The sequence below is a fragment of the Sorex araneus genome, chromosome 5 (assembly GCF_027595985.1).
Source record: "Sorex araneus isolate mSorAra2 chromosome 5, mSorAra2.pri, whole genome shotgun sequence".
Lineage (NCBI taxonomy): Eukaryota > Metazoa > Chordata > Mammalia > Eulipotyphla > Soricidae > Sorex > Sorex araneus.
Window position 1 is genome coordinate 215,029,778 of NC_073306.1, and position 24,538 is coordinate 215,054,315.

The window sequence follows — 24,538 nt, forward strand, 5'->3', positions numbered from 1 at the left end:
TGACTGCAGAATGCTGAGAGGAACGGTAGACGGCTGCGGCTGGAAAGTTAACTCCTGTCCCAACTGACTGATTCTGCCCTGCGTTTGCTGTCTTACAAAGGGAAATCCGGCCGTCAGGCTGACCAGAGCACTTGTAGGCTGGAGAGCTCATGCAGGATTCGGCTTTGCCTTGCCCATGGCTGGTTCAATCCGAATGGTCCCCAGAGCACTGCTGGGTGTAATCCCTGAGCACTCAGCAAGGAGCAAGTCTTGAGCATCACCTCATGTGGCCCAAACCCCACTGCCAAATAAACAGAGTATTTCTAGTTTCCTCATTCTTTATTTAATAAAATATGCTAACAAAGCAAATAAATGAGTATTCTTGGCAAGAAGAATAGAAAGAACATGGATTTACTTAGTTTTCTAATTATTCATACCGTGGACACTGTACACTGTATATAAAACTGTTGGTTTGGCTCAGATCACCTGTAAGTGAGGCAACAGCGTGGCTTCAATGTTGTCCTTAATCTAAGAAAGCACTGTAACACTGTTGTCCCATGGTTCATCCATTTGCTCAAGCGGTCACCAGTAACGCCTCCATTGTGAGACTTGTTACTGTTTTTGGCTTATCAAGTACGCCACGGGTAGTTTGCCAGGCTCTGCCATGAGGGGAGGATACTCTCCGTAGCTTGCCGGGCTCTGCGAGAGGGAGAGAGGAATTGAACCCGGGTCAGCCTCGTGTACGGCAAATGCCCTACCAGCTGTCACTCCAGTCCCTTAATCGAAGAAAAGAAACAATAATTCAAAATGGTCTTGATTGAACTCTAGATGTAGTTGATATAGTATGTTGCTTCACGTAGCTTTTGTGCTCTATTTTAATTTCCTTCAACAATACAGAATTGGATCTGATGAATCTGTTTTTCGCTGCATTTCTATAATCGGGAACAAACCTGAGGCTGAGCCGTTTATTTGCGGTCAGTTTGCTGCAGCCTCTTTCAATGAGCAGAAATATCCAAACCAATTAAACTGCTCCCCTGCGTCTACCGGCCGTGAAGGATGTGTGGAGATCCAGCTTGGCGGGGCCTGGTGGAACGGCTCCGAGGTGCAGTTTTTACAAAGGGCTTGAGGTGGTTTTGCTTGATAGAAGAGAAGCGTTTTCCTCTCCCTCCGTCTCCGACTCGCCCCGACTCCACCTTCGTGAGGGAAGCTGGGTTTCTCCAGACAAACCTCGTAACCGCTGCTCTGGGCCTGAGTTCTGGCCCCGGGAAGGCCCGTAGCATCTGTGAGGTTGGCAGCGAGACGGTATTTCCAGGCAGGCAGAGGGCTGCCGGGTGGGAGCCAACCCACAGCTCTGTCTCCGCAGCCGAGACTTCGCCGCGTCTTACCACGGAGTCGGTAACAGGGACTGGGCCGTGGACAGGGGGAGCACCGAGCACGTCCAGGGTCAGTATTTATAGAGCCCACGTCGCTGGCCGGCCGGAGAGCGGCAGGGCAGGGCCGAGCAGGGTGCTGGCACAGCCGGGGGCCGTGTGCTTCTCTCACGCTTCTCTCTCCCCGCCAGGCTCCAGCTGCAGAGCGGCCGGCCGCTGAGCATGGCCAGGGACGAGATGCGGAGTTAAGGAGCGGGTCGGCCGGCAGAGCGGAGGTAAGGAACCAGCCCCAGCTGCGGGGCCGTCCCCATGCCAGCGCCCTGCTGCGGCCGTTGCAGATGTTGGCGGGGCCGGCTGCTCGTGAGCACTGCCCCTGGCCCTCCCCAGGCACGTCCGTGGCGGGGAGGGGTGGAGGTGCAAGACTGAGGCATGCCCTGGCCTCCCTCTGGTCCCTCCAGCTTCACCCTGAGCAGCTGAGCTCTCTGCTGGGAAACTCTCCGCCTCTCTCTCGGGGCTCAAACCCGGGTGGGAGCCTTCTGATGGTGAGCAGTCAGACGCCAGGAACGTGCACACGCTGGTGGCCCCACGGCGATGCAGGGGACCGGCCCAAGAGTAGAGCTGGACAATAACTCAGCAAAACACCAGTCTGCTGGGGCTGGAGGGTGCAGAGTACTCCCTGAGACAGACGAGGGTGATGAAAAGTAGCACTTGACTCTTAGCCCAAGGCGCAGGACCCAAGCATTTGGAATTCTTCTGCTTGTCCAAGTGACCGATAGATTGATTCCTTGCCAGCTGTGTGACATAGAATTACCATCTGTGCTACACTTTGTTTTTTTTTTTTCCAATTCCCTTCACATCGAGTGCTTTTCCTCATTTCTCTGGGTACCCATTTTTTTTTTTGTCATTTTTTTGCACATCCCAGAATAATATGAATGACATGTGCTGAAGAAACTGTTTTCTATGTAGTCTTGATGTGGAAGTTTCTGGGGGTTGTGTAATTGTGTGTTTTGTGTCTACTCCATCTGGCTTTCCAGTTATTGTATTTCCTGATTGTAAGTGTGGTGCTGAGTGGATGAACTCTTACACCAACATTATGAAATTTTTCCTCTTGTTGCTTTTCGGTTCACTGTGGAACTGTTGTCATTGCATGATATTTTAATGTTTAAATTAAAGTGTTAGAACTCTAAAGGACTTGTTGGGGACATACGAACTAATATATCGGAAGTGACTGATTTCAAAATAGCAGCAACCACCATTTTATAGTAAAACTATAAATGTAAAGCAACTATTCTGAAATAAGGCCAACAGTGTACATTACTTTTGTTGGATAAATGCCTAATTTTAACATTGCACAAAATTCATCAAAATTTATTTTTAATACAGAAAATCTTTATTAAGGACAACCAAATATGTAAACTATAAGTTTAATGCTTACTTATTCCTTGTTTTAGTTACTAATTCGAGGTTTTGATTTTTTTAAAATTATGCCTACAAGTTTGTTCCTCGGTTTGACTTAGATTTTTGCTAAATTTATCATTTAGCAACAAATAAGCCTCTCCTTTTTTATAAATACTTGTTTATAAACAAATACTCTCCTTCTTAATAAATAAATATATTCCTTTGAAATCACAATGGTAAATCTGGATTGGGCATTTCCCGGGTAAGAAGGCTAATAGGCTTGACTGATCAATATGTTTCTCTTTGCTACTGCCATTGGATAATATCTCATGTTCAAGATTTTAATTTCCAATTTTTATTTAATCTTATTTTTTACTTTTTGTATAGCATAGATGCATTATATTTCTCTTACACTTTAAATATTTTGTACTAGTTTTGTGTCTCTTGAAACTTTTCTCTGAAGTACACTATAGAAACTTTAGCATTTATTCAAAAATAAATAAAGAGATATTGCCCAGTTGAAGTGAGAAACCGGGGAATCGTAAAATTGGCTGATGATGTCCAAATGGGACTTTTCTCATTATTCCACAAAGCCTGGTTGGAGATACTGAAACTTTACGTACCTTTTCACTATTGTCTTTACCGCTAATCCTGCCATGGGCTATCACATCTAAATCATATTTTTTAAAATTTATTTTATTGAATCACCATGTGGAAAGTTACAAAGTTCTCAGGCTTATGTCTCAGTTATACAATACTCAAACACCCTTCCCTCAACCAGTGCCCATATTCCACCACCAAAGACCCCAGTATACCTCCCAACCCCCGCCCCCCACCCCCCATCCCCGCCTGCTTAGTTAATAAATTTCACTTCATTTTCACTTTACCTTGATTACATTCCATATTTCAACCCCAGACTCACTATTGTTGGAGTTTTCTCCCAAGAAAGCCCTACTGCCAATGAAGCATTTGATAATTAGTTTTCCATTGCTGAGACTGGAGAGATATGAAGTCTCGCTGTTTCAAGTACATAGATTTTTTTTCCCTCCTTCCCGCACCACCAAGTTCATGCCTGCTTATAAATAGTCCTCATATTATGGCTGACACCACGCCGCCCGACGAGAAAAAAGGATATTTCCCATCCTCGGCCGGTGTGGGGCTATGGTTTAGTTCACAGTCTAGAGACATGGCTGCAAGTAGTTTCTGGAGCCGGAAGTAGTCTAGTTAGGCTCCGGATTCTGGTTGATCTGCAGCAACGTGGCCTCACAAAAGTGTGGCCACCCGGGTCGAATCTCGGCGGAGCATGTGCTGGTTTTGGCCCGAGACTGCCCAAGCATCCCGCTGTTCCAAGTACATATTTCCCCCCCCTCCCATTCCCATGCCTCTAAATTCGTGCCTGCTTAATAGACCTCATAATATGGTGGACGCCGCACCACGCTTCTCCCAGAAAAGGGAAAAGAACTGAGAAAGGAGGATATTTCCTCTCCTCGGCCGGCATGGGGCTATGGCTTAGTTAACAGTCTAGAGAAATGGCTGCTACTTAGATTACCTTCAATATTTCAACAAAAAACTCAGTATTATTGTTTGGAGTTTCCCCCCACAGTCAGACCTGCTAAAAAGGAACCGTTTCACATTGCTGACAATTGAGAGATGTTAAGTCTTAAGGTTTTGGATTTTTGTATGAAGTCCAGGGAAAATTCTGCCAGTAATTGCATCCCTGCAAGCTCTTACTTCCCTTTTGTGGTGCTCATATGATGGAGAAGCCTGGAGAGAAAAACCCTGCCCCGCTGGGCCAGGGGCTCCCACCCCAGTCTGGAGGCCTCTCCGGGAGCTGCTCGTGTCCAAAGTAGTTCAGTTGCCTCTGGGGTCGAGCTTGTGGAGCAGCAGAAAGGGCTAAATCATATTTTATGTAAGAAGAATTTGCTGTAAGAAGAAATGTCGGTCCTTTTGTTTCTCGTGGGATCTGTGAACATCAGTGGATTGAGCTGAAATCCCGCCTCGCGCCCGCGGGCTCTCCCCGGCCTGCTCTCCTGGCCACTCTGCTGGCCGGGTGCTGGGGGACGGTCGGGATCCTGGAGCCCCGAGCCTGCCCCTGACCTCGCCGCTCCATTTGTTCTAGGTCCAATGTAAAATACATGGCATTAAATTTTATTTTGTACTTGAATATTACTTTGGTAATTATACCTTCCCTGTCACAAAAACTTTTTAAAAAATTCTGTGTTGATATTTTTAATTTTCATGAAATAAATAAAACCTACAAATATTGAATTTAGTTAGGGTATAGAGAAAAAAATTAAATAGGAAAATATGAACTAAAATGGTGTTATTTTTCTCCTAAGAAAGGTAATATTGTTTTTTAAAATTGTTTTATTTTGTAAGTTAGTTCATAATATTTGATGACATTTAATATTCAAACACCAATCCCACCACCATTACACCTTCCCACCACCAAATTTGGGATGTTTTTATCTCTAGCCCCAATCCTCGTCCCAAAACACAACCTAAATAATATATTTTGTATTGTCTGTTATGAAGAACTGCTGAACATGCTCACAAAAAAAGTGCTCATATAGGAAACAATGTAAAGTGTTCTATTTTGGCAGGAGCCATTAAGACATTCTACAGGATATCACTAACATGTTGATGTGAGTGATGAGTTTGGGTGATGTGAGCTTTGGTATATATGTCTGAAAATATGTGTATATGCATATACATGTATTTCCCTCTATGACTTGTTGCTATCTGAACCGCATCTGTTGTGATGTGCTAATTGTGGAGAATGGGTCGGGAGTGTCTATGGTGTGTCCAGGAGTGTGTCCACTCACAGGTGAGCATGTGGGGAGTGTCTATGATGTGTCCAGGAGTGTGTCCACTCACATGTGAGCGCGTGAGGAGTGGCCTTGAGTGTGACGGCGGTTGGGTTGTGGAGGTTTTTGACTCTCGGAGCTGGGTCCCTCGGGCGGGGAGGGCTCTCACCCGCCCCCCTCTGGGCGCCCCGAGTGAGGCAGCCTGGCGCGGGCCCAGTGGCATGGCTAGGGGGCTTCCTGTTATGCCCCAGTCCGGGGGAAGCAGCCGTGTGGTCTGGGAGGTGGGCGGTGATGGGTAACGTTGGTTTAGTGAGAAAGTGTATCATCGATGCTTCGTAAGTGTTTGCGTAAATTAGCAAAGATTGCAGTAAGTCTTCAGATGTCCAGGACCAGAGAGCGAGCACAGCAGTTTCGGGTCGGACCCCCAGGAGCGATCCCTGAGTACGGAACCAGAAGCAAGCCCTGGGCACCGTGGGGTGGGCCCCCAGACAGAAACACACACAGAGCCCAAATCTCTGGGTGTAGCACAGATGCCCGATCAGTCAGACAGGAACAGCCACTACAGTGAGGTGCTAATTCAGTGCTGAGGGCCCACAGAATCCCGTGGCACACGCAGAGCGACCGTCCGTCGCTCCCCGAGTGGCTGCGTCTGCACCCGGGTGCCACACTCAGTGCCCCGTGTCGGGAAGTCTGTCCCGTCCTTTGGAGACGCTCCTTCAGTGCTTCCTACAGAGTTGGCTTCAGGCTGAGTTCCCTTAGCCGAGGCCTCTGTCAAACCCGAGCAAAGGTCTGTCCTTGGGGAGATGCGCGTTTTGTTCCGGGTTTGTGTCCTGGCTTTTCCCTCTGGCCCTTAGTTGCCTTTGGTTGACCTGCTGCAAACTCGGAGACTTTCCCTAGCATGGAAGTCGCTCCTTTCGATCCTGCTATCTCAGCCACTTTCAAAGAAACGGGCCTCTTTGGTCTCCCGAGCTAACACACCTAGGAACAATCATTTAGAGACTTCAAGACGAAGATGCATTTCAAGCGAATTGCTGATGGGTGTTTCAGTCTTAATCTAATTTTCCTTCCCGTCTTCCTTTACCCTCACATCAGAATCAAAGCAGCTCCACCTACCGCGCCTATCAATGAAGGGCCATGTTTATTATGTCGACACTTCTTATTAACACACTATGTTTCATATATCTTGTCAAAGATTTGCCTGTTAAGAAACTTACAATTTTAAATTATTTCCTTCTATGGTAGAGAGGGAATTTTAAATTACATGTGAGCTTAAATATGAGAGAGTAGCTCATTAAACTAACATTTTACTCTACCATTTATCTACTTATTTTTCTGTCATTTTATCTTTTATTTGTTTATCATTTTATCTCTTACTTGTTTAAGAGTTCCCTTGAAAGATCTTGTCTCCTCAATGTTCTATTGCAACCTTTCACAAGCTTTGATTATTTAAAAATATTTTTGTTTTGAAATACTGTTTTATTAAGCTTAAGGCTTTCTTGGTCTCTTTTTTTTAACACAGACGTTCTTCTTTTTAATAATTTTGGGCCACAGTGTTCAGGACTTACTCCTGGCTCTGTGCTCAGAGATCAGATCTGGCTGTGCTCAGGGGACCACATGAGAGCAAGGGTTCTGCCTGGGTCGGCCACATGCAAGACAAGAGCCCTGCCCGCTCTGCTGTCTCCCCAGTTCCCGGGAAGCTCTTTTTTAATATCAAGAAATAGAAAAAAATCTGTTTTAATTTAACAGTTAGTGGCATTCTCCTGTGCAATTCACTGACCACATGTGACTGTATTTTTGTTGTATTATTTTCCCCTTTACCACATTTTTTAATGGAATCTTGTCTTTATCATGTACTCCTGCAGCGCTGCACATTTCACTATTTGTTACCTTTCATTTTATTACATTTAAAATTTTGCTTTGTATGAAATAAATGGACAGGAGCAATAACACAGCGGGGAGGGCGTTTGCCTTGCATGCGGCTGACCAGGGTTCGATTCCTCCGTCCCTCTCGGAGAGCCCCTCAAGCTACCGAGAGTATCCTGCCCACACAGCAGAGCCTGGCAAGCTACCCGTGGCGTATTCGATATGCCAAAAACAGTAACAACAAGTCTCACAATGGAGACATTACTGGTGCCCACTCGAGCAAATCTATGAACAATGGGACGACAGTGCTACAGTGCTACAGTGAAATAAATGTCTGTGTTTTTGTTAGATGAAATTCAAGTATTGAACATGTTAGAATGTTGTTGGAATTATCACAGTATGGTCTATAAAATTACTGTGTACAGGAGGCAAGACAGATTGCTTAAAGTAAAACAGATTTAAAAATAATTTGATTCTGGTTAATGGAAAATAATGCTTTAATTATTGTTCATATTTGTCAAGGGATTCTAGATAACTGACATTCCTCCAAGAACTCTATATGACTTTATATATATGTTATAATATACTTTTGAATGACATTTTTAAATGAAAATTTTCATTACAATAAGTCTCTCAATGAGAAACGTTACTGGTGCCCGCTAGAATAAATCGATGAGCAACGGGATGACAGTGACAGTGACAGAAAATAGAGGCTCAGAACTATAAAATAGTTTGAACAACCTCACATGGAAGTTAAGTGATAGTGTCATAATTTGAACCCAAATCTGGGCAAAGTCAAGTTTTTAAGGCATGGTAGAATAAGAGAATCAGGTTTCTGCCATAAGTTGTGATAATGGCATGGGTCACTTGTTGCCTTTCAGGATATTTTCCATCTTGAGTTTGGGAACAATGGCATCAGAGTGCAGGGTGAGACAAGGACACCCTGAGATAAGCCCCTTTCTTATTCGGGGCCAGCTCGGAAGAGACAGAATCTGTTTGCTATCTACTTACTTATTTAAGCCCCGTTTCAGAATCACTCCTGTTTGGGTCTTGGACATACTTCGTCCCAGCATTGGGTCCCTCCAGAGTCTCCGTCCCTCCCGGGGCTCCCAGGGTCCCTCTCGCCCCCGTCACCAGCCTGCCACCTTGCCGGCACATTTGCAGTTCGGGTTACTGATGTTCGGGCCTCTTGCTTTCAGCGTGTCCTCCGGTTTGGACATCGGCTGTTCCCTCGTTACAGCACAGCTGGACTCAGATCCCCGGACCCTGCTTCCCTTCGCTTCCCGGCTGTTCCTTCTCCCCTCGCCCCTCCCCGCTCCCGCAATTTCTTTCTTTCTCCGTTCTTCCCCCTCTCCCGTGGGGCCAAGTATAATCTAGGCACCCCACCTTCACACCGCTTTCCCCCGTCCGGTTCTTCTGCGTACCATGCAGAAGCGAGATCACCCTGTCTGTGTTCCTCTGTCTTACTTCACTTAGCCGGAATCTTCCGGCTGGTCTATGTTTCAGGGGACGGCGCGATCTCACCTTTCCTTATGGCCGTGCATGTTCCACTGTGTGTATACACCACATCTCCAGGGAGAACACAGGAATCTTAGACCAACCCGGAGCACTGCTACTCTGAGTGTGCGTGGCAGTGGCTTCAAGCATCATTTTACTTCCTCGTCATTTCAGCTCCTCGGACCTTAGTGTCCGTTTGGTTTTGTCGTCTTCGTTGAGGAGTTTCTCTGCACAGCTCTGTCTGCGCCGTATGCAATACCAGATATGATATGATAAGATAAGATAAGATAAGATAAGATAAGATAAGATAAGATAGGATAAGATAAGATAGCATGTGTCTTCACCTGGCATGGTCCTTCCTTACAGACCTGTCCTGAGCCCAGGAGGGACCCTGGTCAGGGGTCCCCAGGGACTAGGGAGGAGCTGCTAGACCCATTTGTGTTCCTGAAACTAACTTTCGTCCAAGATTAAAAAATTAACCTCACCGGCAGCTTTGCCGTCACCTCTGAGCGTTCCGGTGCAGCCACTGCTGTGACAGAAGCAGGGTACTCAGCGCAGGGTAACTAACTCTGGGTGTTTCTGTGATGGCGGGACTCAGGAATTGGTCGTGGGAGCGTCATCTGTTATGACCGCACGTATCTCATAGGTGGGAGTTGTATTTGTGTATATTTGAGGAATCCATATATAAAAGTTTCTACAGACATAGTTTTATGCCTTTTAACTGCATATTAAAAGACATAACACTTACATTTGGTCTCTGTAAAATGATCTGTGGGTTTTGCGTATTTATTGCTTTCTCTTCACTTAAGGCAAATATTTTGCCTAAAATTAAAGGATATTTTTCTCTTTGGGTCACTGTATCAAGATGTTCTCCTCTTGATACATCTGTGATGAGATTTATGATACTTTGGAATTTGTTTTATAATTCTGAGTTCCCCAAATAGTTGAAAGAAAATTATACATTTTAGTTATTAAATAGGCTGTTTTCTTTATTGCTCAAATCTTCATTTATTATAATAGAGAAAACTGTAAACAAGTGGTTCCTGCTTTCTTTAGAAATTATGTATTTATATTTTATTTATACTTCACTATAAATATGGTTAAAGTGGCACGGTGTTTAGTTGGAATATTCCACATGAGATTCCATCCATTATTTCCATGTGTAAATATTTCCTTTTTTCCATATGTAGAATTTAATTCATCAAGAGTCTTCCATAGTTCTCTCTCCCACACTGAAATTCATCTGCAAGCTTACGTACGGTTAGTCACCATGGTAGTTCAGCTCAGTGACCTGGAAATTTGCTTCTGTGTCTATTGTCGGGAGGTTGCGAGCCAATCAGGCCTTGGAACAGCAAAGGGAGACGGTGACCCAGGACACACTGACCCACTGGAGCAGTCCAGCTGGTGGGAAGTGACACGTCGCCCCTTGCCTCTGCCCTGACAGGACAGCCAAGGCCGTTTCAGCGAGGGCCAGAAATAAACTTCATAACAATAATGGAAATATTCAAGTCAGTTTGTAAATTGTTTCTCAAGATGCTTTTTCTGCTTTTCCCTTCGAGTCATTCTTTTTATTTCCAGAATGAGTGTCCATGTATCAGAACATGATCACGTTTTCTAAAAAGGAAAATGAATAACCCTACGAAAGTGTTTTAAGTGCCGACGGTGTCCGGGGGCGCCCTCAGGCCCCTGCCTTCAGGGGCGGGGAGACGGGCAAGGCACGGGGGAGGGTCGGGGCTGCTGGCCACTGGCCCTGTGTGCTGACCGCCGGGCTGTGCCCAGCATGAGGACGTGAGGACGGCACTGCCCTGGCCCGTCACCTCGACACGTCCTGGTCACCAGCCTCCCCGACAGCCAGGTGGCCTTGGTCAAGGTCAAGGGCACAGAACATCACAGAAATACCAGGGTGGAAAATCCCAGCGGCAGATTCTCTTTCTTTGCCCTCCCTCTTATCTCTGTCTGTCCTCTCTCCTCCATCTCTTTCATCTCTCTCCTCTCCCTCTTTTTCTCTCTCTCCTTTCTCCTCTCTCTCTCCTTTGCTCTTTCTCCTCTTCCTCCTGGCTCCTGTCTGTCCTCTCCCCTCTCCCTCTCTTCCCTCTCTCTCTCTCTCTCCTCTCTGTCCCCTCTCTCTTCCCTCTTTCTCTCTCCCCTCTCTTCCCTCTCTCTTCTCTCTCTTTCTCTCTCCCCTCTCTCTTCTCTCTCCTCTCTGTCCCCTCTCTTCCCCCTCTTTCTCTCTCCCCTCTCTCTTCTCTGTCTTTCTCTCTCCCCTCTCTTCTCTCTTTCTCTCTCCCCTCTCTCTTCTCTTTCTCTCCCCCCTCTTCCCTCTCTCTTCTCTCTCTCCCCCTCTCTTTCCTCTCTCTTCTCTCTCTTTCTCTCTCCCCTCTCTCTTCTCTCTTTCTCTCTCCTCTCTGTCCCCTCTGTCTTCCCTCTCCCCTCTCTCTTCTCACTCTTTCTCTCTCCCCTCTCTCTTCTCTGTCTTCTCTCCCTCTCTCTCCCTCCCTCTCTCTGCACCCTGTGGTTCTGTAAGTAGGCAGGCCACTCCAGCTGACCTGGCACCATTTGCTTCTTTCTGTTCAATGAATGTTGATGTTTCTGGTGCCAGGAATTGGACATTGGGCCTCACACGTGCAAATCACGCCAGGCCGTGTAATGAACTCCTTTGTTTAAACTGATGGGCCATGTTTCTATGGTGTTATTAAATAAAACCCGCACTTCACTTAGGTGCCTATAGATTTCTCTCTATTGACTTTTTTAGAAATTACAATATAATACCTAAACTATCTGTGATGAAATACAAAATCATTTACCAAAGAACAGAGGGGCAGCATGACGCATCCTCAGAAGGATGGCGAATCGGTATGGACGGGCTCTAGCATGAGTGAGATGTGATGTTGAGCCAAATAGTGTCATACTTATTGTGACTCGTTCAGGGGTAGAATGGGAAATTGTGTCAACAAAAAAATGAACGTACATGCGAGCTCAACAGAGAAATAAATTCCATAAAAATTTCTTAGGTATCTTCCTACCTCCAGGTAAGGTTTTATTTCCTCCTTCGAAGTTAATTACATTGTTCTTGTTGAGTCATTTTAGTGGTCATGAATTCTTTTCATTGTATTTCTCTGACGAGCTCTCCATTTCTTCTTCAAATCTGAGTAGACTTGGGGGGCATTTCTCTCTGATCATTACTTTGCCTGCACACGTGTATATGTATGTGTCATTTCTGTAGCTCACGTGCGGCCCTAGGGCTGGACTGGTGTGGTGCTAGTCTTACAGAAGTTCCCGCATATGTGACTCTGCTTTTTGTCTTCTCTCTTTACCTTTGATTTCTGAGGTTTTCATTTTAATGTGTATTTGTGTGCATCTGTTTGAATTTGGAGTCTGGTGCCCACCTCTATTCTCAGCCTGGGAAAGTCTGAACTCTTACTCACGTCTTTAGGTGGGAATTCTGCCCCCGTTTCTCTCTTGTCTATAGCCTGTATGCACTGTAGCACTGTCGTCCCGTTGTTCATCAATTTGTGCAGGCACCAGAGACATCTCCATTGTGAGACTTGTTGTTACTGTTTTTGGCATGTCTAATACGCCACGGGGAGCTTGCCAGGCTCTGCCATGCAGGTGGGACACTCTCGGTAGCTTGCTGGGCTCTCCGAGAGGGATGGAGGAATCAAACCCGGGTCGGCCGTGTGCAAGGCAAACGTCCCACCTGCTGTGCTATCGCTCTAGCCCGAGTCTGTATATTGCTCCTTTAATGTTGCCGCATGTCTCTCTGATGCTGTCCTTATTGTTTTCAGTTATTCATTCCTCTTTGCTTTTTGGATGACTTTAGCTACTTTTTCGAGTCCAGGGATTCTGCTGTTGGCTTCTTTCATTCTGCCATTGGACCCCTCTCTTGTGTTTTTAATTAGCTACTATATTCCTTAGTTCCGTTTACGTTTGGGCGTTTCTCGCACTTTCTGTGTTCACTCTGGAGATTTCTGTGAGAGGGTTTTCACAGCTTTCCAGTCTGCTCCCTTGAGACACTGGTGTGGGTGGGTTCCTCCGTGCTCCCATTCTAGCCGGGTTCCGGGGGAGCCGTGTCTGCGTGCCTGGGTGCCACGGGGTGTCTGCGAGAGGGGCTCCCGGTGGGCTTCTGTGTGTTGGGCTAGAGGGGGCCCGGGCATCTCAGAGCCACAGTGTCAGCACCCCACTGACGGCCGTGGCGGTACGGACCTGGGGGACGTGTGGGGGGCTGGCCTGAGGCACAGAGGGACCTCGGCCTCAGTCCCAGCTGGCTCAGACTCCCTGCGGGCACTCAGGGGCGGGCAGGGGCAGTCCTGTGGGGTGGCCAGAGCACTGCTCGAGACTTTGGCCGGGCCACCTGTTCCGGGGACGCTGAGCAACAACACAGGCCGCCAGAGAGCAGGTTTGCGGCTGCCCCGTCTGCTGCCTGCCCTCCTCGAAGCTTCTTGCCTTTGGTCTCAGGGTAAGCAGAGCGCCACTGGGGGGGGGGGGGGTAGCAGAGCGGACTCGGTTCATCTCCTGCCCAGCCCGGGCCCCTGTCTTAGGAGCCTCCTCCCCACTGCAGCCGCTGCCCCACGGGAGGTTTTCTTGCAGCGAAACTTGCGTTTATCTCCAGCATCCAAGTGCCGGGTGCAGGCCGTGGAGCTTGAAGTACCGAGCAGGCCTTGTTCCTCCGCGCTTCAGTTCTGCTGAGATTAACCCAGGCCTGGGTGCAGATCTGCAGTGATTCCACAGAACCTCCCTGCTCACCCCCTTTGATCCTACCTCCGTCTGATTTTTTTTTAATTATTAAAAGAAAGATTAATGTTGTTGTTTTGAAATGTCTTTGCCTTTTGCTCAAGCTTGACGCAACTTTTCTGTTCGGTTGTTCAACTTCAAGCGCTCTACCTCGTCCGTAGGGTGACGTCGAAGGATGGACACAGGAGAAAACCCGGCTTTGTGAATATGACTCCCAAAAGTTACCTTCCCCATCGAACAATAGCGTGGCCCCTGCCCAGCGTGATGGTGTCAAGCCATAGGATTTTATTTTTATAGCTAATTTTTCAGCCTGAGTTCTGCGGCCAGTTCCTCTTGTGTTTCCTCCAACTGATTTTACTTTGGATAAAATTGCTTTTATCTGATTTTCCTTTGAGGCAACAGGACGTTGACTTTCTTGGCTGACTTACAGGTCTGGGTGAGTACGAGCCGACCCACATGAACGGTCTGCCCGGGGGAGGGGCCCAGCCCGGGCCGAGAGCTGGGGCACTTGGGAAAGAGTCGCCTGCCCGAGAAGGTGGGCACGGCTTGCCCCCGGGTACAGCCTTTTGTTATTTCCCACACACGGGAGCAAACTGTCCTCACAGACAATTTTTCAGGGTCAGAACATGTAAACTTCCAGGAAATGCTGCTGAAAGTGGGTGCAGGGAAACACGGTTCGTGTGCAGCGGTGGTGACTCCGCAGAAACAGTGTGAAGCTCTCGACATCTGTGCGGCTTGTGACTTGAGTGTCTCATCGTATTAGTTGCGTGGTTGGTGTATCTTATGTTCGTGTGCATTCCCTTCCCTAAGCTGAGTGCAGCTTTCCTGAGGAAACTGCTTTCACTTGGGTCTCCTGTAGGTTTCGGTGTCGTGTCAGGGCCCTCCTGAGCCTAACTCGGAGAGGCATGGGCCGGGAATCAAAAACAGTCCTCAGCATCCCACATGCACCACTGAGTACCACCAGGAGTGACCACCCTGAGCACAGAGCCAGGAGTAACCCGAGCACCGGTGGGGGCTCTGTCTTGAGAATTCTCGGTGGCTCTGTCATACACATGGGCACATTTGGCCAGAGATTCTGTTTTTGATTCCGTTGCTTAGAGTAGAGCCTGATGGGTTGTAAATGCCAAACAAATCTTTGTTAAGCTAATGGGTGTGCATCTGCGCAAGACTCGAGATGGCGTGTAAGTACTAAACATTTCTGGTGTGAGTTTAAATGTTAAGTTCTCGCTAGTTCTAAATTCCGTGGTTAGTATTTCGTTAGTGAATTTTCTGTCAGTTCTCCACTCCCGTGATTTAAGAAACAATGGAAAAACCTCACAGTCAGTTGATGACATTCCTCTTCATTTTATATTATTAATTAGTATAGAGTCAACAGTTGTTAACCTGGCTCTGTGAGAAGGTTTAGAGACGATTTAATTTCTTATTTCATATAGTACAGTGCTCATCCCAGGCCAGCCATCTGATGTGCAGGAAGTCTCTTGTTTGGAGGCTGCCAAGAGGTGCTCAGGGGTCACTCCTGGCTCTGTCCCCAGGGTCACTGGTGGGCTCAGGGGACATCCGGGATTCCGGGGACTGAACCTGGGTCAGTTGCGTGTGAGACCAACGCCCCGTGTGCCGTGCAGTCGCCCTGGGCCCAGTACAGGGACTGGAATACAGCAGTCTTCTCACCTCAGCTTTCTCCACGCAAACACGAAGTCTTAGGATTGCCTGGTTGTAACTGCAGATTTTTGTCAGCAGCATTAGGACTGAGATGCCACTCTCAGCTGGCAGCAATTCCAAGTGATGTTTTCATTAAATATTAAGAAGCTTCTCCGCTGAAATAAAAAGGGTTTATCTGAAGGGCTGGGCAGTAGTGTGGGGTTCAGGCTTCCTAGTTTTCTTTTCGTTTCTCTGTCACTTTAAGTTTCATGGTTACAACAGTACAGAGTTGTCGAAGCTTCACCACTGGCCAGAGTGGGGCAGACCCTCCACCGCCTTCAGCCACCGTGCTCCCCTGTTCCTTCCCGCCCTCCCTCTTCAGCCCGGGAGCTAGAGACCAAGGGTTTAATCCTCATTTGATATTGTGTGTTCCCTGGTTTGTTTCTCTCTATGCTCAGATGAGTGAGAGTTCCAGTATATTCTCTGTCTCTGTCTCTGTCTGTCTCTGTCTCTGTCTCTGTCTCTCTGTCTCTGTCTCTCTGTCTCTGTCTCTCTGTCTCTCTGTCTCTCTCTCTCTCTCCCTATTTCTTTCTCTCTGATTTACATTACTTAGTGCAATGCCCTCCAGTTCCCTCCAAATTCTGACTGGAAGGTTTCACTTCCTTTTGTTTTCAGAGCTGCGTAGTACCCCGCCGTGTATGAAGACCACAGCTCCTTTATTTGTTCATCTGTTGTTGGGCTTTTATGTGGTTCCCATGCCTGACTGTTGTACTTAGCACAGCACTGAAGGTCTGTAGGCATTGTTTCAAAGGCCGGATGCCAAGAACTGAGTCCCGTGGAAGCTCTCCTCTCCTTGCTGTTGTCCACCGGGGTGGAACCAGATGACACCCCACCCCCAGTGGACGAGGGTCCCTGTTCTCAGTGCAGGGGTGTTTATTTCCCCAGTGGGCCCACTGCCACGTGAGAAGGAGCCACAGCCGTGGTGCTAGCTCTGCTGCAGGGAGCACTGCCCAGTGAGGCCCTTCTGGAGTCAAGTCTGTCCTGACATGACAACACTCCGCGGGGGACTTCTCCTTCACTGCGTACGTGCGTTGGTGGGGAAACCACTGGCACCCCGTCAGCCAAAGCAAGGGGGACGGGCGCGACACCGGCCTGTGCCCCACGGACACAGTTCAGGAGCAGAAAAGTCGGCTTCGAGCTTGAAGCTGAGTGCGAGAGATGACGCGGCAGGCTGGCGCTCTGCAGACAGAAGGCCCGGCTCTGCCCGGGCACCACCGGCTCCTGGGCACCAGTGCAAGGGGGGGTCCAGAAGTCCCTGGTGAGTGGCAAAAGGAACAGTGGCCCAGAACTGAGGCTTCGCTGCGAGTCAGTCCTCGGGCCGGTGCCCTGCTCGTGTGACGTCTCTGTGCTCTCCGCCTGTGCGGCTCAGCGGGTGGCAGACGCCTCCCAGGAGTGGGCACGGAGTCTCCCCCTTTTACACAGATCGGGGTGTTTCGTGCACAGGCTCCCGGCCGAGAGGCGCACAGTTTTAACGTGGATTTCTGGTGTCAACACAACGAAAACAGTGCTGCAGATCACGGAAACTTTCAAGTGAAAATTCTGATAGAGACTCAAAGTTTGGAAAACTTGTGGTGACCCTTGAGTATGAGTGTCTAAATACTTGGTCTACTTTTTATGGTAATGGTGCTGACATTAGCAGATATGATTTTTTATTATTAGTTAAGGAATTGTGTTAAAGTTCTTCATGGCTCAGTGAGCTGATATTTTCCAAGTGATCAATGCACAATGTTATAAAATTGTGTATACATAAACATCTATCCAGAGTACAATGAAGTGGAATGGATTCTAATGTATAGCCCAAGTATTTGATTTTTCTTGCTTAGATTTAAAATGAAACTTAGAGAAATCTACTACACACTGAATTTTGGTCTAATATCATGACTTAGCATTTGAGTAGTACTCAAAAAGAACACACACAACATCTTCAAATTCTGGAAAGAATTAAAAAAAAATTATCCTTTAACTGCTCCAGTTGTAGGGTTACGGTATTAGTTATATTTTCATGGTGTCATCTAAAACAACATATCAAATGTAGAAGCATTCTATCTCTCTGGAATCTCTCCTTTGAATCTCTTTCCCCACACTTCTCTAAAATAAGGAAAGAAACGAATAAATAAGTGTAGAAACACTTGTGAAACTTAACAAAAAAACCCACCCAAACCCATCCAAAAGTGGAGCAAAAGGGTGAATGGACAGTTCTTTAAAGTACACGTGGCCAGTATGTATAAGAAAAATGTTCTCCGTTGCTCATCATCAGGGAAATGCAAATCAAAACAACTGTGACGTATCACCTCACACAGGTGAGACTGGCACAGGTCACACAGAACACAGCTGAACAGAGCTGGCATGGACGTGGGTCTCTGCTGGTGATGCCCACTGGCCCAGCCTCTTGGAGAGCAAAGCGGACGCTTCTCCAAGAAAGGAGCTTCCATACGCCTCAGAGACGGGACTCCCCAGCACTTACCCCAGGGCCCCAGGACACCATGATGACAAGATAAGGAACTCTAATCGGCAGAAGTCCATTTTAACCTTGTATTCTCAAAGGGCTTTCCAAAAATGGCCCTAACCCTCTTAAGACCTGGTGAAGAGTGTGAATGGAGAATTAGATACGACATTTGACTATATGAAAAATGTATAAACTAGGCTAAAAATCTATCAAGTATGTCTTCTTGCCCAGAAAAAAATATACCAGGAAACTGACATTTAAATAAATATGGGCACAGCAGCAGCTGATGCAAGTAACTCTGCAGAGCACTGCGTTCTTTTGAACAGACTTTCCGTGGAGCTCTGGGTCTCTCTGGGGGCGAGGGGCGTTGACAGACACGAGGGGCGGTGGAACATTGAGCCTTCCTCTCCTTTGTGCTGCCTCTGCCTCTTCTTTCACGCATTTGGTGAGCTTCAGAGAAGGTGCCCTGTCTCTCTCGGTCCCTCGCTGAGATTCTCCTGTCACACCCCTGTGAGCCTGTGCTGACCTCCGGGAGCGAGCGTCAGGCAGACGCCCACGTGTGCGGCTCCTGGCTGCTCTGCAGGTCCAGCGAGGCACTTTGCTCTCAGGGCCTCTCAGGTGAGAGCGGGTGTGGAAGGCTCGCTCTGGGCAAGTTTCCAGGTTCAGCCGACGAAACAGTGGACGGCTGTCCCTGGAGAGAGAGGCCCTGGCGTGCCCGGGGCTGCCATCCTGTCCCCAGCCGGGCTTACGTGTCTGTGGACACCACGGCCCTCGTCCCCGACTCTTTCCACACCAGAAGCTCTTCATAGCCCCCGTTCACCCCACAGGCCTGGCATTTTTGCCTTTTGGTTTGGGGAGGTGGGATGGGTGGGAACTCCAGGTTCCAGGCTAGCCGGGGGCGGTCGGAAAGGAGGGATGCTAAGATCCGGAAGGCTGTCGGGCTCCGGATTCCTCGGCAGCCCAGTGAGATCCGAGTTCCAACCTCTGTAGACCTCGGGCAGCCCCAGCTGTCCTGTCTCCCGGGAACAGTGGGCTGGAGCACACAGCACCTGGACTAGATTCCCAGGACTGTGATTTCCAGGACTGCCCAGGTGAATAGAGAGCACTGTGACCCAGAGTCAGCAGTTAGCAATGCTGTCAACCCCAGGTAAAGCCCGAGGGTTTCCCGGGCAGACGGCTGAGTTCCAGCTCAGCATCAGTATTTCACTGTGGCCTTTTATAAGTCACCTTAAACGTGCAGTCGAGCTCAATCTCTCCGCAACTCGGTGAGGCTATTATTCCCCCGTTTCAGAATGCTGCTGAGGCTGGAGTGCCGCTGGGAAACTGAGTCTGACAGCAGGCTTAGTGTCTGTCTTCCTATACGGCTCCAGTTCTCTGTTTTGTTCTGCAGGATTTTCAGATAGAATTTTTGTAGAATATTTGCCTTGTAGCTGTAGATGACTTAGAGTGAACGCGTCGTGGGTCTACAGAAAAAGGAGCACTGTTGTGGAAGGAGGTAACGCCTCTCCTAATTTGGAGAACACTGTTCTTAGTAAAACCAGGGCATCCTGCGTAAAGCAAATTTGCTACACAAGTTAAATTAGAACATTTAACAATGAAATATGAAGTAGTTATTAAAGATTCCTGCTCTTATTTGCATGTGGAAACGGAATGAAATTTGCTTTTCGGTCTTGTTGATGGTTTGCGTTGTTGGTGGGTGTTTGCTCGGAAGATTCGGGGGCCCACCGGCAATTCTCAGCCCACCGGCCACGTCCTCAGCTCCAGACCCCCAGGACGTGCTGCTGGTGCTGGCCTCTGCAGTTCTGGGATCCCTGGGCCACCTGATCAGCTCTGAGGGTCTGCAGGGCCACACCTGGCAATGTTCGGGGAGTTGTGCGGTGCCAGGAATCAGACCCACTCGGGGCCAGCCAGGCACACGCCTTAACCGCTACCCTCTCTTCTAGCCGCAAATGGGGCTTTCAGAAAAAATAATATTTTTAGGTTCCTAGAATAATACCTACTGCCCTCAGGGAAGTTATAGATTAAGTGGTGAATTATATGAAATATCTGTTCTTTGGGGAGGGGATTTTTTTTTAAAGAATAAATGGTCAAATTTAGAAATGACTAATATTCCATCAGACAAAGAATGAAGCTATTTAACCTACTCCAAAAAGAAGATTTGGCCTCATCCCTGCAGGACTGTCTAGTAGGCTGGGGTGGGAGCCAGGCTCTCCTGGTGTACTACCTCAGGGCTCCTCTGGAGTCAGTTATCACCGATTTGTACTTTGCCACGAGAAACTGTTTCAGTGTCTGGAATTGCCGGTGAGGTTCAGCATCTCCGTGAAGCACGAGTCCCATCTCGTTCACGGGCGTCCTTGGGTGTTGGGGCAGCTCCCATGAGAAGGGCCTTCTGAAGTGGAAGTCTTGCGTGATCTATCCATCTAATATCAGTCTGGGGTTGTACAGGCAAATCTCCCTGGCCGGGGCCCGAAGTGCAAGAGTTAATCTGTAAGTAGAGCTCGCCTGTTTCTGATTCTTCCCTGCTCTTCTTGCCGGGCACCTGCACTCTGCTCGCTAATGAGGGGCCGGCAGTGGTGCCTTTCGGCTCTGATAATCCTTGTCGGCGGGTCTGTGTAAACTTCTCCTTTAATTACAATGAACTTGGGGTGCCTGAACTTGCAACAGCCTTTTTCTCTGGAAGGTCAAGGGCAGTTTTGAAACTTTTGCTCAAAAAACCAATTGTTTTACAAAGTTGGTTGTTAATTCACAGGAGGAAGCCGCAAAGGAGGTGATATAGGATGCTCTAAAGTAAGTAGACTTCACTCCACACAAAAATAAACAAAAAAAACCCAACGCTTTTTTTTTCAAATTGTGCTTTTATTTATTTTTTTGGAGTCAGGGTAAGAAATTATCTTTAAATAGGGACATTTAATTTTAAGAGTACTTAATGAATGAAAATATTAGAGTAATGTTTTCTCTGGAAGGAAGTGCCTCGGCAGGAAGTCAAAATAAATGGAACAAATTTACTTAAGAATTTTCAAGTTGTTGCTGCAAAATGACTAGATAAATGGTCCCTTTGGAGAAGGTACCAACTAAAAGATGCGTGATTTGCTCAAGGGGACCATTGTGTTTTCCAGTATAAAGAAGGCTTTAGGTAAAATAGACTCATATTAGTTTTGAAGTTTAGGCACCAGTCTTAAAATTTTGTTCAAGCAATTCATTATTATTTGGGGAAAGTGAAAAAAAAGAGGGAGCAAGGAGTCAAGAAAGACCTTCTTGGCTGTTAATGCCTTGAAACTTAGTGGAAAGGAAATAACACCCAATTTATAAGAACTCCAATGCAAACAAACAGGAGCTATGATAGGAAATAGCACTCGGGCCAATTTCTAAGACCTGGTCCATGTTCATTTTTTTAGATAAAATTTCCTGTACTTACTCGTAACCATTTTGGGCCAGACCAAAACCAAAACAAATCTTCCTCAAATGGTGAAATGAAGCATTTTAATTGGCAATATTTTTAGAAAATCTAAAATAGTTATTTCTGTCATTGGTGCCTTGATAAAATTTAGTATATTATGTATGAACTTGAATGTTGATCGAGTATTTTATAGCTTGTCACATAACCAAGAAGTTTGATGATGATATTCTTTCTGAATGTTCATTCTTTATTAGCAATTTTGTTTTAATTTTAATTTTTTACTAATTTCGGCTTGAGAACTTCCCCCAGATGAGCTCAGAGTGATCCGAGGCCTTGCCTGAGGGGCCACATGCAGCGTTGGGTTTGAGGGAGACAGGCCCCTACCTGCCTTACCTGCTCTCTCCGGCCCCCATGATGGTAGTCTTGTCCTACTGACAGAAGCTTGATTTGACTTCCTTTAAATTTGATACACAAATGAGAACCCAAATCTGTGGTTCTTATCTAAATTTGTGGTTCTCATCCCAGGAACATCTTGTCACCCTCTTCTCCCACCTGGGCGCATGGGGGATTTGCTCAGAGATACTGTTTATAGTCTTCCCCTCGGAGGGGATGCACAGACCTACTGTGAGGACCGATGGAATGAGGGGGCTGCTGGGCCCAGGGCCGTGCTGCCCGCGGTCCTGCCCCTGCTGGTGATGCCGTAACATCTTGGACAGCCGTGCCAGGAGAAACCCTTTCCGCTTATATTCTCTGGTTTGTGGAGATGCGGGCCGTTCCCAGAAGAAACAGAAACTGTTTATACAACTATAAGTCATTGTTTGTTTTTTGGGTTTTGATATGAGCCAGTAAATAGTTCTTGTTGGTTTTTTGATTCACTTTTGAGTTAAAAATTGGACCACACAGATTAAAAAGTCACTTCATGTTGACTAAACCTACTTTGACGATCATTTCACAGCATCAGTCAAATCGTTATGTTTTCCATGAAGTGAGTGCTGTGTGCTAATTCTGCCAGCAAGCTGGAGAAATGACAGAAACAGCATGGAGATTAGCGGTTACAATTCTTTGGTTTTTTCATCCCCTTCTGGGTGTTCAGAGAGGGAGAAAGGACAGTACGGACGGCCGAGAGAGGCGTCATTGTTGCTAGGGGTGGCCTGGGCCGTGTGGGGCCCCCCGTGAGGCGGTCAGAGCTTCCCAGAGGAGGTCACCCCGGCAGCGACAGGCGGATCCTGGCAGAGTCCATCTCGTTTGAGCGACTGGTCCATGTCTTCGATTCATTTGTGATTCAGTCGTCAAAACTGAAACCGTAAAAATGATTTGGAAACTTGCATCCGGAGCATGTGACGAAGGCGGTCAGAACAGCGTGATCCAAACCAAACACCTTTAGCGTAATCTGACCATCGTCTTTCCTTCACCACATTGTCTACTAAGTGCTGAAACCATCGGCTGCCATGAATGCCAGGAAGAGCTGTGGGCCAGGTGCGGGCATTGTGGCATCTGGGTGCCCCTCCGGTTCTCAGCAGTGCTCGTGTGGTACGGCAGAGGCGCAGTCGAGGCGTGTAAAGTAAGTCCTGCGCCATGTACCCATCCCGGGCTCTGACACCGTTGAGAGGCAGGGCAGCAGCTTCCGAACTTGCCGCTGACTAGACGAACATTGTCAGTGCGTCTTATTGTTCCCTGGAACCGAGCTTTGGGCCGCCTTGGGAGCAGGGCATCTCCCTGGCACCCAGGGGACCCACGGCGGCACCCGCCATTCTTGGCTGGCGGGGCCCGAAGCTCAGGTGTGCTGCTGGGCGCGGGGCCTGGGCACCTCGGGCTGCCCTACTCGTGCCAGGGCCCTTCCAGGGCTGCAGCAGGGGACGGTTGGGGGGCCGGGAGCGGCTGGCCTGCTGGGCGCCAGGCCAGAGCCCTGCCCGCTGCCCTTCGTCCTGCCCACGCGCCTTGGCTTCCCCACATGCCTCCTGAGAATTGACCCGCAGGTCGCTCAGGAACGCCCCTAGGGCAGGGGTTTTCTCAGCGTGTGAGCAGCCAAGGGTGCACCTACGGGCCGCCTTGGCGGTGGGGGAGAAGGGCTCACTGGGAACGAGCGTGGACCCTCTGCGTGTCCCCGGGGCCGGCCTGGAGACCTGCCGGCGGCCAGGCCGTGGTCCACGGGAACACCGGCCCCTTTCAGCGCAGGGACTGCCGGGAAGGTTAAAGAAAACCTGCCTCTAAAAATAGACGCTGACTGGAGGCCTTTCAGCGCCGGGGCCGTATGGCTGTTAAAGGGCCACTTTGTTTTATTGAAAAGAAAATAGGAAAACTCCCCCTTGGCCCGGGCTCTGAGCAGCGGCTGCTAGGAAATACCGTTTTGTGCACAGTTACGGGGTAAGTGATCCAAAACATATATATCTTCTAATTCCATTAGTTACCAGCTAGCAATTCCCGGGCCCGTCTGGGCTTGCGTCTCGCCCAGGGATAGTGACAGGCACCGTACAGAACGGCCACCCTGCTGCGCTGTGACTTTCGTCGGTTGTTTCATATGTGGGACATCACACCAGGGAGGGAAATCACAGCACAGGTCTAGGTGACCTGTGATTCCTCCTGTTGTGGTCCCTTCCCTGTGGCTGCTGCGGGCAGGCCCGGGGGCGGCCATGCTCCGGCCACTCGGGCACCCGCTGCAGGCTGGCCTGTGCCACTGCACTTGCCCTCCCGGGGTTGCTGGCTGGGGTCCTGGGCCGCCCACTGGTGGATTCTCACAGCCCTCAGGTGCTGCTTGCACAAGCCCGGCCGTGCGCTGCCTTGCCATTGTCAGTCAGCACCGGGGGTTGCCCCCGGCAGAGCTGCCCGTGGACACCCGGCCTCTCTCGCCAGGCGGGCACACGGGGCCACCGGCCACTCCTCGGGGCCCTCCGCGTTCCTTCAGAAAGGCTCAGGTGTGTCCAGCCCCGAGGTGTGGTGTCCGTTCTGCGACAGCAAGGTGCCGTTATTTCGGTGTGGTGTATGAGTGCGCGTGCCCGCACTCGTAGCTTCTGAAAGTGGATTTCATTCAAGAGTTACGGAAATGGAGATCTCAGTGTGCGTCGACTGAAATGCTACTGAGATACCGTCTGCCATAAAGCGACTGTATTTTTCATTCTCCGTGTGAAGTAGAAAGATTAAATATAAGCTCTTTGAATTTGACAGAGAGAAACAATGATCTGATTAATTACAGGAAGGGTTATGTCCTGGGCTTTGAGGGTCTCTGAATGCAACTTAACCAGATCATTGGAGCTGCTCCGGTCATAAGCCAAACTCTAGAGTTAGGGTGAGGAAGTTCCAAGCGCCTCCTTTATGTTTGGGAACACAACGCAGCTCCTCTCGACTGGACAGAGAG

The 24,538-nt window shown here is 48.4% G+C and overlaps 1 protein-coding gene across 1 annotated transcript in view; it reads left to right on the forward strand.

The window, feature by feature from the left end:
* The first annotated feature begins 1,605 nt into the window (after positions 1-1,605).
* BMPR1B (bone morphogenetic protein receptor type 1B) overlaps positions 1,606-24,538 on the forward strand; it is a 129,272-nt gene continuing 106,339 nt past the window's right edge. The window contains exon 1 of the mRNA XM_055139707.1: positions 1,606-1,624. The gene's annotated coding sequence lies outside the window, so the exon portion shown is untranslated. The remainder of the gene's footprint in view (positions 1,625-24,538) is intronic.